The 14,649-nt window shown below is 37.9% G+C and overlaps 1 protein-coding gene across 1 annotated transcript in view; it reads right to left on the reverse strand.

The window, feature by feature from the left end:
- Positions 1-9,996, reverse strand: part of LOC129767841 (BTB/POZ domain-containing protein Tiwaz) — a 160,762-nt gene extending 150,766 nt beyond the window's left edge. The window contains exon 1 of the mRNA XM_055769078.1: positions 9,150-9,996. The gene's annotated coding sequence lies outside the window, so the exon portion shown is untranslated. The remainder of the gene's footprint in view (positions 1-9,149) is intronic.
- Between the last annotated feature and the right edge of the window lie 4,653 nt (positions 9,997-14,649).

Consider the following 14,649-nt stretch of genomic DNA (forward strand, 5'->3'; position numbering starts at 1 on the left):
ACTAGCGTTGGCAATAAAGATATCATCCTTGGCAGAAAAAAATCTTTTTATTGTGTTACAGCGGCAAATACACAATCAAAAGTATGTTGATGCCGCACCGGGTGGTGCTTTTTAGAGTGTAAAAAGTTTGTATGTATGGAGCAGACTTCTCACTCCCTCAGACTGGATGTCAGCATGAAATAATATGTCATGCTGACATTCCTTTTTTTTTAAGACGGCCCGAGAAAATCACTTCGGAGGAGTAAAATCGAATAAAACATTCAGCTGAAAGCAGTGATCGTCCTTTTCCATGAGAAACTGAAAGTTTCATCTAGCCCATTGGAATGATAATGAATAGGGTAGATTCAATCGTCAAGTCAAAGCTTTTGCTCTCAATTTGAATGGAAACGAAAGCTGAACGAATGAGAAATTGAAGAATCAACGTATCAGTATGCGTAGTGAATATTTTTACCCAATCGAAATTGAAATTGGCATAAGTGAAAGGAAGAAATAAAAAAGTCATTTTCATCTTTTAGTTTGGAGATTGTCAAGCCCTGCTTTTGATAATACTTCTAAGGTCATTTAAAGTAATGTATGAGGATTTTAAACAATGGACTAAATATTTATTTTGAGTGCTTTAAGTGGAACAGATTTATGCGTTGCTGTGTCGTTTCATGTTCAAATTTTTTTCAAATTATTATTGAAAAAAGGAACATGTATGAAATAAGCAGGACCTATTCTCATAGATTCGTCTAAAAAATTGTAGGCTCACCGTTGAAAAGAAACACACGTGCACAGATATCTGAGGTAACTGCAACAACGGACAACGCGACGGTGACGGAAAGGATACAAACATGAGCATGAGAATTTCCGCGTGTTTCAACTAATCATACATCCTCCCAATGTACACATTCGCGGATTCTTGCTTCACGGCTGCGATAGCGATAGAGCAAGAGTCAGAGAGAACGTTTCACAACCGGAGAGTAGAAACTTATTCCCGTTACAGTAACAGAGCAAGCAAGCAGAAAAGCAAATTTCCCGCGCCGTTTTTTCCTCTCATTCGCTCTCCTTACTTTCGTCGGGTTTTTCTTTTAGCAACGGTTCCTGCCTCGAGGGGGTGGCATGTTCGATACGTATCTTCGCAGAGGGAATATTATACCGTTTGCTGTTGATGACACGAAGCTTGATGTGCAGCGCTGAAAACAGTAAATATTTCTTTCGTTCGGAGGATTTAACGGAAAGTACAGCATCACGACGGAAGGATTGCTGATGTCAGTATTTTCAAGTAGTGAACTTAAAAAAAATGTTTCAATTCCAGTTACTTCGAACAGTGCTAAACCGAATCGAGATTGGCTGTTTCACATGTAATCAATTACTATTAATAGGATCGATTCTACTTGTTTCCGTTGTAAATCAATTATACATTCTGTCGAATATATGTGGGGAATTCAAAATAGATCCCTTCTGAAGCAATACACTTTTTCCAACAAACAATCCAGTCATCGAAACACTTTAGCTGTATTCAGGAATTGCCTTCAGTTCACCCAGCAAATTTGTTCACAATGCATCGTTCGATCAAAAGCTGCAAAGCTGCAAAATCCAAGTGTTATCCTTTCACAAATTCGGTCATTTGCGTCGATTTTTCTCTTTCAAACGCCTCATAACACCGTTCGGTCCTCCGGAAGGAATTCCGAAAGGACAACATCATATAAAAAATCTCTGAGTAAAAAAAAGTTAACTTATTCTTAATGACTCTGTAAACAAACTACATAAATGACAAATCGCGTTCAAAATTGACACTGACAGTAGTACCAATTTGAAAAAAACTTAAAAATTTTAAAAATGTTCAGGAAGGAAGGAAGATCTAAAATTACAAATTCCCGGAATATATTTGACAGAATATATAGGGTATATAGGGTCAGGATATAGGGTCAGGGTCTTTCAGATTAAACGCTCACGCAACAAATTTTCATAACTACTACAAAAGTGAACAGATTTTTATCTAAAAAAAACCAAAATAAAGCTTATTTTAGGACATTTTCGATGTGACCACCCCTTTTTTCGATAATGCGTTTTAAAACGGCGAACAAAATTCTTCATGCTCAACTCTAACATTACGACTTCGATGCTTTTGAAACTCACAGTTTTTTCTTCTTTAAATTCCTCGAAAATTTGTGGCTTATTAACATAGCAACGGTCCCTCACGTACCCCCAGAGAAAGTAATCGACGACGGGAAATGTTGAAATTCTTACCATAAGAGGACAAAATTTCATTAAGGCTTCAGTTGCTCGAGTAATACGATTTCACTGAAAATACACGCTTTTGTAAATTGTACATCCTGACACTAAAAACCATCCGATAGGACTGAACGAGTAGCCGAATATTATCGTCCTGAAGTGGGGAATGCAGTGTTACCATCGACGAAGCGAAAATAAAATTTATAAGGAGCTATTCGATATTTTTGCGTGAGCGTTTAATCTGAAAGACCCTGTACTACGTATTTTTTTAGCAATTTTCTATCATTGATATCATTGTCACCGTAGAACAAAATCAAAACTGCACAACCTTCTTGTATCTAGCACGTTTTTCTTCATTTACGTTACCAAAAGAACTCAAAAACAATTATAGTAAAAATATTCAGTGTACCTATTAGTGTATTAGGTATCAAAAATACTTGCTCATGAACGATGACATGAAGATGGATTTTACGCAGATGCTCGACATATTTTTCTGCCCACAGCATGAAATAATGTCTCTACCAAATTTGAGTTTGTTGATAAATTTTCACGGAAACTGATGATCTGGCCAGGGCTTTGCAATGCGAACGGAAACTCAAAATCAAAATCAAGACAAGGCAAAGGAGTCGAAGTTGTACAAGCAAGAGTGGCGCACACAAAAGTCCTGAGAAGTTTTGAACAAAATCGACATGATGCCACTACCGCCGGGGTTTATCTTAGTGGTATCATGACAACGGGTAGAAAATTATTAATCCACCAAATTGTTCACAATAACGTGCAATAAAAAAAAATTAGCTCTTATCCATAGGAAGTTGAAGAAGTCAGCAAAGGTGATTCAATATGCTGCACAGATAGCTAGATGGTGAAGGAAGCTGGCCGCCGAGGTTTACTCGCTATGTTTGAAACTGATGATGGAGGGAATACACAAGAGAAGTTGGCGATTTTTTCCGAAGCCCGCTTTATAGTTCGTGGAAGGGCATACAATAGCACTAATAAGCAGGGCTCGGCATAGTCATAGTCAACTGAGGATAGTCGACTGACAAACCGACTGACTATATCCGTAGTCAGTTAGTAATGGCTTTTGGCTTCTTCACGCAGCTTCTCCGCCAAAACGACTGAACAGTCATTTGGGCGTTTAGTCGCTATCTCCCTCTACCGACTCGACTATATAATTTCATTCGTCCCAGTCAAATTGTCCTCATTGCATTTTGAAGTGACTTCCCCCAAAACGTATTCGTTCCTCTCTTTCTTTCCCATGTATCTTTATGCATACATCGATATTTGAGTTCAACGTGGTTTGACAAACGCTACAGGTGAGCTAGATTTTTTTTGTATCGTACACGAAAATTACTCACACGTATAAAATAGCGTGCTGTGTGTGAGCTATTTTGCACGCCTAATACTAATACTAACGCGAGGACCTTTTTAGCATACTTGATAAATGTCTAAGTTCGTTGGTTTGAGTTCACGATGGGTAGAAAATAAACCGTCCATTGATGGGGTAACTACTTTTTTGCATCAGGAATCAAGTTTTCGTTCCTCTTTATATGGACGTGCAATAAGATACGGTGGTACAAAATTAGTGTCAGGGGGAAATGGAAATGTGGATTGAAGTCAGTTGAATGAAGAGGCAGATTTATATTCATTAGTCGAGTCAGTTGAAATAACCACTGACTGGACTAGTTCACGAGTCATCCTCGCTAGTCAACGCTAGTCAATTCATTTTCTAGTCAAGTCATTTTTTTGTTGGCGGTGACTGCCGAAGCAGCTCTTTATCAAGAGCTCTTTATCAAGAATTCTATTATCAAAGAATTTTTTGGAAAAAAATTTCATAGAAAAAAATTTTTTTTTTGTAGAAACAATTTCCTACATTCCATCCTTTGACATGAATTCAGTAGGTATCAAAGTTTTTAAGCTATAATTTTTTTGTAAAAAATTAAGAAGAAAAAGGCTTTTTTCAATAGGTAGTCTAATTATTTTTCGAATATTTCAAGTATGCAAAGTGGCTTAAAAACGGATAGCGCTCCCATAGGAATCATCTTTTAAAAAACGTTTTCGTCTTTCGGGAATATATTGGGAATACAAATTGAAAAAAATCTAGATACTATCGCTGAATGCTCATCCTATCGCTGAATGCGCCCCCTTTTAGCTGACGCGTTTTTAAATATACTCAAACGCATCCACATTTTCGGCATTTTCTCACAAAATTTCAACAACACATTCTAACACATTCTAACGATTAATCTCATCAAAAACCACCTGACAAGCAGTAGTTTGTAAGCAGTTTTGTATGTTTGGTCATTACAAAACAAGTTGATATAATTTATATTTACACCATCCCATTCACTTGGGTGATAGTGGAAATTTTGACGAAATTGGATGGTGACATCAAGTCCAGCTGAAGCGTTGTTTTCTATAACTGAGACTTCTACCAAGATTTCGACTAAATCCCGGACGTATAGCACGGTTGGATTTTATGGGATTATTGTCAGTGGAGTTATAGATGAATATCAGTTGTTGGATTCTAATAATAATTTTCAATGCATTTATTTTATTAATAGATTCCATAACGGTATACAGTAAATGCACTGGAAAATTTGTGTCACAGACTGTGCGTGTCTCTGTAATGTTGCTATTGTTTTATCAACAAACACAACACAATGTGAAAAATTAGTTAAAACAGGAAAATCTCACAAATAATCACAAAAAAAGTGTACAAAACACATAAACTAGTAAAATTGTTAAAAACACTCCTAAAAAATCATCTTGTTGTTGAAACTTGCACAAAGGAGGTTTTCAAAAACGTCCAATTAGAGAATCGTATCAAAATATCCAATTATTCGTGTCGCATTACATGTCTATCCAATTAGCTAGATGTACAATTAGAGGCGGATCACTTTTTGTAATTAAGTAAAAATTATTGATTCTTTGTCTGTGAGACCAATTAACCAATTAACTAGAAGTATAAGAACTATCAATCGGAGCCCCTATTATGTAAATTGAATCGAACTATCAATTCGATCCCTATAACTATCACTATCATTTTGTAAAGTGATAGAATCTTAACGAATCGAGTTCTTTCCCATTTTTTCTTGAAACCTCTCCGAAATGTTTCTTAACGCAAAGCAGTAAAATAAAGCTAACAAGTAAATTTCTGTTCAACTAGAATCACATAATAGGGCCCAATATTTAATTTTAGAAATTTATAATTTCTCATTCTTCACTGTTGTTCTATTCATGACTATGTTTCTTGAGAAAAATAATCTGCACAATTAATTCACATTATTCAAAATTTACTTTTAAAACCAAAATAACAATACTACATCGAAACTCGCATACGCAGTCTTCAAAAGCGAAGTATTGTTTGAAAATTTAGTTTTTATTGATTTTCGAAACCTTATGTCGGATGTTTCAAACATTTTCAATTGGTCATCTAACAAATCATTAAAGTTATTCCTTGTGACAATTCTTTACTTAATTACAAGTGGTCGAACAACTGGAACAACAACTAACAATCTGAAAGAAAATATAAAATCGAAACTTGAATGAAGAAATATCTACCCTTACAGGTAATTTGTTTTTTTTTTTGAGGTTAGCATAAACACCTTACAAAATGATCACGGCAAAAGGTGGAGGGATATTTATTCCATTGCATTTGGAGGTGACACTATCCTAGACCAGCTGGCGGGCGCCTAGGAATACCTACATGGGCGACCCGTAGACCGCGGACTACCGTTTGGCTATCGCTGTTATATATTATATGTTTCTTCTAGCTAAATTGGTGTTAATAAGAAATTGGAACTAATCAGTTTTAGTACATTATTGAGTGCTTGGAAAAATGATAGGAGATATTGAATATGACAAAGGGTACATTTGCTAGTAGATATTTACCATAAATATTAAATCATGTTTTTAGAAATTACATATGCGACGCTATTGTCCGAACAAAATAGGAAATAGTATGTTGAACAAACTGCGAGTAGTTCGAGTGTTCTTATATTTGTGAAAATTGAAAGTGATATTGCGTAGTTCAGAAAGTTCGTACCGATACTAACCAAGACCAAATCGAGCCGCTGATCAAGAATAATCCTCAGTACATGACACGCGAATTCATTACTCAGACTCATGATCTGTGCAAAATTGAACCAAATTTGACATATGGAGGTTTTAGGGTTTTTCGGGTACGAGAAATGTTTCTATGATAAAATAGCGTCAAAAGATATATTTTGACTCCTTTCATAAAAAAAGTATTCAGGGTAGGAACTTCGACTCTTCGGATAATTGAAAAGTATATTGGCTAGTTTTCGATATAAGTCCTAAGAGGATGGAGTTTTCAAGCATATACAATTGAATATTTCTACCTATGGAAATGTTGTTTCTGCTTGTTGTTCCTTTAATCAGACAACTCAACATATTATGTCAATTCTGATACATACAATAACCAAGGGTGTGCTTAATGTGCATTTCTAGTTTAAAGTGAAGTTCGACTTCGACTTCGCGATCCGGGTGATCAGTTGCAATATAGAATGTTTTGGCACATATTAGGCTGTCAAAAAAGTCCTGCGGTATTTCCGCGAGGTGTCGTTGTAAGCGCGTAGTTCTAGTTGTATTCATTGTATCGAGTCATACTATAGCTTGTTGGAAAAGTATTTTTGCGCGCTATAATATAGCCCTTGACAGTGTTTTGTTTGGTTAAGTCGTTCGTGAGTTTTAGTGTCGCAAATATGGAGCAAAATAAAGAGAAAATCCGACATATTTCACAGTACTACTATGACAAAGGCAAAAATGCATCTCAAGCTGCCAATAAAATTTGTGCAGTTTATGGACCCGATACAGTTTCCATTTCCACCGCACAACGATGGTTTCAACGTTTTCGTTCTGGTGTAGAGGTCGTCGAAGATGCGCCACGCTCCGGAAGGCCTGTCGTCGAAAATTGCGACAAAATCGCTGAATTAGCCGAGAAAGACCGGCATAGTAGCAGCCGCAGCATCGGCCAAGAGCTTGGGATAAGTCATCAAACCGTAATTAACCATTTGAAGAAGCTTGGATTCACAAAGAAGCTCGATGTATGGGTGCCACACACGTTGACGCAAAAAAACATCTATCGACGCATGTGAATCGCTGCTGAATCGCAACAAATCGACCCGTTTCTGGAGCGGATGGTGACTGGCGATGAAAAGTGGGTCACTTACGACAACGTGAAGCGCAAACGGTCGTGGTCGAAGCCCGCTGAAGCGGCTCAGACGGTGGCCAAGCCCTCATTAACGGCCAGGATGGTTCTGCTGTGTGTTTGGTGGGATTGTCAAGGAATAATCTATTATGAGCTGCTTCCCTATGGCCAAACGCTCAATTCGGACCTGTACTGCAAACAACTGGACCGCTTGAAGGTAGCACTCATGAAGAAGAGGTCATCTTTGATAAACAGAGGCCGCATTGTCTTCCATCAGGACAACGCCAGGCCACACACTTCTTTGGTGACGCGCCAGAAGCTCCGGGAGCTCGGATGGGAGGTTCTTTTGCATCCGCCGTATAGTCCGGACCTTGCACCAAGTGACTACCACCTGTTTTTGTCCATGGCGAACGAGCTAGGTAGTCAGAAGTTAGCCACAAAAGAGGCCTGTGAAAAAAGAGGCTTCTATAACAGGGGTATTATGAAGTTGACATCTCGTTGAGAACAAGTCATCGAACAAAACGGCGCATATTTGACTTAAAACAGATGATTGTAACTAATTTTATGAACAAATGAAAATTCAAAAAAATACCGCAGGACTTTTTTGACAGCCTAATATATTATAGAGACTTCATAGCATCATACTAGTAAGTCAATTTTAGCAATTTTGTGTTCTCGAAAAACTTGTTGATTATAATTACAAAGTCGTTTTAAATTATCTGGCCCTGAAGACAGGAAGGTGTTGAATATAGCTTAGAACAGCTTTGTTGCTAGGATGCATTTCTCTAAAATTTGAAGTCCTAACAACATAACAAATACTCGAGCTGAGTGCAGCTTTCCTCCCACCGAGATTCAGATAAAACTGTCAATGTTTTCAGTGGGTGCAAATCCAAACCGGGAGCGAAACATGTACTCGCTGCAACAAGCTTGGGCCATAAAAGTTTGCCGAGTGTTTTCGTTATTTCAATTTCTGATCGTTCATATTGCCTCCACATATATGTGCATTATGCTTACCGCGGCCGCTGCTGCTGCTGGCAATATTTATTATGATAACTTTTCATAGTATGACTCGCTCGGATCTCGAATTGCCGCAGCAGTAAAAGCATCGGGTCCGATCCCTTCCAATATTTTCCGTGTTTGCTTGTGCAGCGATGCCTTTTTCCAACCAAGCGTATGTGTTATGTGTGTATACGTTCAGCGTTGTTTTGCTCCACGTTCAACAGTTTGGGGTGGTTTTTGGGAGGGAATTCCAAGTTTGGCGGAGAGGAAATAGGATACGCTGCCGAAAGCCGCCGGAAGCGCATGAAGTGCATTCGACATGAAACTCTGCTTGGAACAGTGCACTTTTTAATAACATTGTTGTATAAATAATACATTGGAACGAAATTAATCTACTGGTACTCATCATTATAATAAAATTATAATTATGCCAATTATAGGTTTTTTTTTCTTTCTCATTGATACAGTGGTATATTATACAGCGATGACAGACTGCATTTTTCGCTGACGACATGTACACGTTAACACGGAGCCGAAACGGAATGGTGCTTGAGGCTGGTGCTTTCGAATTGCTGCTATGATACAGGTAAGTACCATGGCCGAAGAATGAGGTGCACCTTTGCGCCGAACTGATAACCACAATTAACCGTCGCACAGTGCGGCGTTTTTTGTTGTTGTTTTCGGGCTATGGATATTTGAACGAAACCCAACCCAGAGTAACTGCTGTCACCTGGCTGAGAGTCAACTCAAAAGTGGCACTTACCTTTTAAGGCAGTTTGCCTCCAGGCTTAACGAGCTGCTCCGTTGCTCCAGATCGGCGGAGTACAAGTGGAAGATATCGAAGGGAAAAATGGTGGCAATTTTTTATAAACAGTCTTGAACAGTCACTGGTATTTTTCACTTCTCATAAGCAACAGTTTTTTTTCTGCAACTGCCTGGCGCTTGTTATAACGAAACACCCTCCCCCCAAAACATCAGATCACTTTCGACACTAACCGCCTCTTAGTTTCAAAACGCCACCTGTAAAGTCTAGTCTAATCTATGCCATGAACACTGCATGCATTGAGGAGTGCGCGACACGAACGGAGCCACAGAACAGACTGAACGAATTGCTATGCAAGCAGACAGGATTATGCTGCCGCCACTGGGTTTTCGATTTCAAACAACAATTTGCTTTCTTTGCACCTTGTTATATCGTGTTACTCTCGGTCTCTATGCTTTCTTCCTCTCTCTTTCTTTCTCTCACATTTACACACCTCGGCAATAAAGCAAACTGTGGCACCTCTTATGCATTCACACTTCGGCTCTCCCGTAATTGAAACTGACGAATCACCTTAAAAACATTTTGCTTTTATGATTTATTTAAGTTCACACGGTTCTCTCTCTGTCTCCCGCTGCGTATCGGTCGCATAAAACATAACACGCCGCCGACCAGACCAAGAGAGTAAGCAACTGTTGCTCTCGCGCTCTCGTGGAAATCGCGGGAAATGGCGCGCACAAATGACTCTCTCTCTCTCTTTATCTTCTTGTTTACAACGGGCGATCTCGTGGCTCACTCCAAACGGAACCGAACAAAATTCTGCTAACCAGCGGAAACGTAACGAACCCAACAGCTGACGGACAGCGAATAAGGGAATCCTGGAGGTGGTTGTTATGTTTTATACTTCCTGTGTTTTCCGTCGCACGGAAAGCGGATTCTGCTCACGCCTGTTGGGGTTGTTCGGGTTTTCTCTCTCTCTCTGAGATGAATTTATGCTTTGGGCGGTTTTTGTGGTGTACGAAGCAGGGGAGGTTGGAACATTTTGTAACCATAATATGTTATAAAATTGTGAAGAGAACAAAAATCGAAATTTTATTTAAACTATTTCAGATAATGTCTGCGTATTCCGTTGAATAAATATTAAGTTGGGGAAAAAGTAATTCATTATTTTCTCGTTAGCTGGTTTTAGTCATCAATATCTCGCGTAATATCGATCATATAATGTCAAGTTTAGGCTCGTTGAATAGGTGACATTTCACACTAAAAAAAATTCAAACGCATCAAACGGTTACCATCTCGTATTGAGTGATAAGTAATTGGGATCAATAGAAGATTGTGAAAATCTATTGCTAGAATTTTTCGCCAATAAGGACCAAGACCTCTATGATTTTTTTTTTGACGTAGAACTACGTATTTTATTAAGGGTGCCAAATCAGAAAACAGGTCACGTTTTTATGAAATAAAGTTAACGTTAATAACTATTTCTGCCACGAACGGATTATGGCGATTCACATACCAAACGAATCGGAAATTCCCTAAGATTTGTTTAGAGCATACATTACAATCCCATAGTCTTTATATGATTTAAATTGATGAAAATTGGAAGCATTCCAATTTCCTAATACATTCGTTCTGTCCATTTGTGTGTTTTCCCGAACAGAGCTGTCAATAACGAGCAACTTATCGACGAACAACGAAGAGGAAATCGTAAGATATAAAGTCTCCATGAATAAAGGAAAAGAAGAAGAATGAAGGGGAATATTTGCCTAGAGTATAAACAGTGGATCTTGCTGAAGCAAACTTTCATTCTTCGTGAGGAAATAGACTGAACAACATCATTGCTGGGTGAGGCAATGGGGTGGAGGAATAATACGAAGGATAATGTAAAGTTTTCCAAGGGTCTTTTTGAAGGTTGGAGACGAATGAACAGAAGAAGTTTAAAGTCTCAAACAAGGAAGGAAGGCAAACTTTCAGTATCGTTCTGTTTTCAAAGCAATGAATCTCATTTGTTCTTCCTTGTTTTGTGTAATCACATGTCTTCGTTCCGGATTAAGCTGTGGAGGCGACCAAATTATTCACTCGCTGATGTCTCTGGCATTGCAATCATTGCATCAAACTGACGCCATTGCATTAATGTTTTGAGCTATACAATTGTGAGGGGAATCATCAAGCTAGGCTCTCGTCGGCTCATCAAAAAATAATTGTTCTGGAATTCTGCCTGAGATTTGGTTTCGCATGGCGGTAGTAAAGCTCTCTTCATAAAGGATGACAGCTAAGCTGATCTAGACCGGCAATATTAATAGAAAGGGCTTCTGTTGAGAAGAGCGCAAAACGGAGATAAGTGTGTGTATATTTAGTTGCTTTAAGCCATCGATATATGGATTTTGTGTGCGTACGTGCGTGCTTCATAACCCGTACGTAAAAATAATCTCTGCTGAGGCAAATATTCAGTCTTTTTCCAAGTAGTTAACATTGTTTGTTTTCTGTCATCAATGCATGGAACTGACGCTGTGGTGAAGCAGGTGTTAAGGTTGTGCACCAAAAAATTACTTGGGGAATACCAGGTTATACAATAAGTTATATTAAGTTATTAATTTATTTGGGCTTGCGTGCCAGTCGCAAAACTGCTTTCAACTAGGGTTGCATTTGCGCTAATCTTGATCATAATGAAGCAGTGTTACTTTTTTCGAGGTTGTTGAAATCAACAGATTTTTTAGTCACCAACAAAGTAAATGTCGTTCTGAAATTTTGTATGTGATTTGGTTTCACTTGCCAATAGCAATACTTTCTCCACTGAGGATGACAGCTGCGCTTATCTCGAGCATGTATCGTTCTGCGAACACAAGAATGAATCATCAAACAACTATCGTCAAATGATTCTACAATCAAAAAAAAACATTTCAGGGCGACCAAACTGGTAGAACTGTTATTTCAAATTTTTCGCAGCATTATAAAATAATATCCGCAGTTATAAACAAGCGACTTGAATTAAACTACAGCGTAGTTCTACGTCAACAATGCGATCATGTTTTGAACACAACCTCCTATAACTTGTTTGTGATAGAGACATTATGAAGCTACCTTTAGATTGGCAACAAATTTTACAACAAAACGGTGCATATATGACCCAAATTGGACAATCCGAAGCATATTAAAAATAGTTTTGAATTTCACCCAAAAATAATGGATCACTTTCCCTTAACCTAAAATTATTAGAAAAATAGGCAGGGGAGAACTTGCGAAACGCACCGGTGACATAAAATGGTCCAAGCCATTGATTTTGGAAAATCTTTGAATTGGTCATGTAAAATGATATATTACTTTACTCTTTTCAGTTCGCAGTAATCTCTTCCACATATCCACAGTACACAAACATGCCCATCACAATAAAATAAGTTGCAAATTGAGAAAAACAAAAGTATCTGCCATATTTGTAAATATTCTCGGTTGCTTCGTAAGGTTTTACGGTTAGTTAATGCTTAGATTTCAGGATACTCTACCACCATACCGATTGAACTTTATGATCACGCCTAAAAATTGGACCATCTTGTCATATTTTACAAAAATGTTGCCAAAATTTGTAAAAACAATAATTGGGACCGAATGCACAGAAAAAAATAGTCGTTACATAGGTTACAAACACAAACGTTTGTTCCGACCAATGCCCTTGCATGTCGCCATATTTTTGTAGCACGTATAGAAAATCATAAGCATAGGAATTACTCCAAGCCGCACTCACATTGCGGAACAAACAAAAGGAAGTTGACAGCATGACTAAATTGACCACAATCACATTGCGAAAAGGACAAAATAAACTTGACCGCTTGAGTCCTTTCTATGCAGCCTACGCTCAATTTGTGTTGGTCGGAATATGGTTGCAAGCCCTTCGGTTCTGATTTTCTCTTTTTGCTTCGATGATAATAGTTGGGTTTAATTGGTTGCATAATATGATGAAATAACAACAAGCTCATTGGTGTTACACTATTTATTTAAATTCTATTCAAACAATGATTTTCCAATAAATGAAGATGTTCTTTATGTATTATAACAAATGAAAGTACTCTTATTTTATGATTTCGATAATCTTATCGATAAAAAAAACAGATTACTATTACGGGCATTCTGCAAGTCCATTGTGATCGTTTTTGACATATACGGTAAATAATTAAATGCGTCTCATATTCATCGTGAAATCGATCCATTTTACTCTCATGTAGTGAAAAGAAAAAAATTGAAGTGTTCCTATTTCTATTTCTATCAGACACAAACAAAAAATCTCCAACTAAGACGTGAAAAAAACAATGATGTACAGTTCAAATTTTTCTTAAAAAGAAAATTGATATCAGAAATGTTGACAGAGAACAAAAATTAATTCCCTAGTATTTGGTATGGCCCCTCTTTGGCGTCCAACACTTCCTGCAAGCGCCGAGGCGAGATTTCTGGTCACTGTAGACGGAAGTGCTTCCTACGTCTCTCCGTAATAGTCGTTTTGAGTTCCGCTCTGTTCCCTGGATTTTTATTCCTCATGTGTTTCTTGATTTTCCACCATAGAAACTCAATAATGTTCAAGTCCGGTGATTGCGGAGGTGTTTTGAGTTGATATGGACATTATGGAGCAGGAATTCACTCACGATGAGGACAATTTGCTTCGAGTCATTATTCTGTTGAAGGTATGAATCATGAGGGAGACATAACTTCTGAACGGGAGACGGCAGGTTACGTTTCAGAAAGATCCATTAACCCATCTTATCCATCGCCGAATCGATAAACACTATGGTTCCAGTTCCAAAAGCCACCAATGTACCATACATCAACTGTTTGTCATCAGCCTCCACACCATCTGTTTTCCAACCGATTCAAGGAGATTAGTTTCTGGCTCATCCGTATAAAAGATCTTGTTCCAGAATTCCTTAGGTATGTTTACATATGCCTTAGTAAACTCTAGTGGTTTTTTTTAATATTCACCTTTGAGATGAAATACTTTTCACGGCCAACACGATCTCTCAGATTGTTCCTGTATGCTGTTCTCCGGACAGTGTCTGCGCTAACAGTTCTTCCAATGATGCCGGCTACTTCAGTAGTCAATTTAAGAATGTTTGTTTTAGGGTACTTCCACAATGTTCGCACAATTACTCGGTCATCATTAGAAGATAGGATCCGTTTGCGTCCTCTACTTGGGATATTTTCAATGGTTATCTTGTATCTCCACTTGTTTATGATTTCTTCACTGTAGAGTGCGTTCTTCCGACAGCAGCTGCTTTTTCCCGCAATGTCTTTCCTCAACAAGTTTTACTTATTATCATCGTACGTGTAACAATATCTATTTTTTTCCTCTTACCTGTCATTTTGATAAAAACTTTTTCAAACATCTACAAAAAACAAAAATCAACACTGGCCAAGCAGTCTTACTGAAAAGGTTAATTTGTTTGAAGTAATTTAGGGTGTACACTCAATTTTGCGATACTTAGAACAGATATTGTTTTCAATTTTTTTTTAATAAATG

This window comes from Toxorhynchites rutilus, chromosome 2 (genome assembly GCF_029784135.1).
Source record: "Toxorhynchites rutilus septentrionalis strain SRP chromosome 2, ASM2978413v1, whole genome shotgun sequence".
Lineage (NCBI taxonomy): Eukaryota > Metazoa > Arthropoda > Insecta > Diptera > Culicidae > Toxorhynchites > Toxorhynchites rutilus.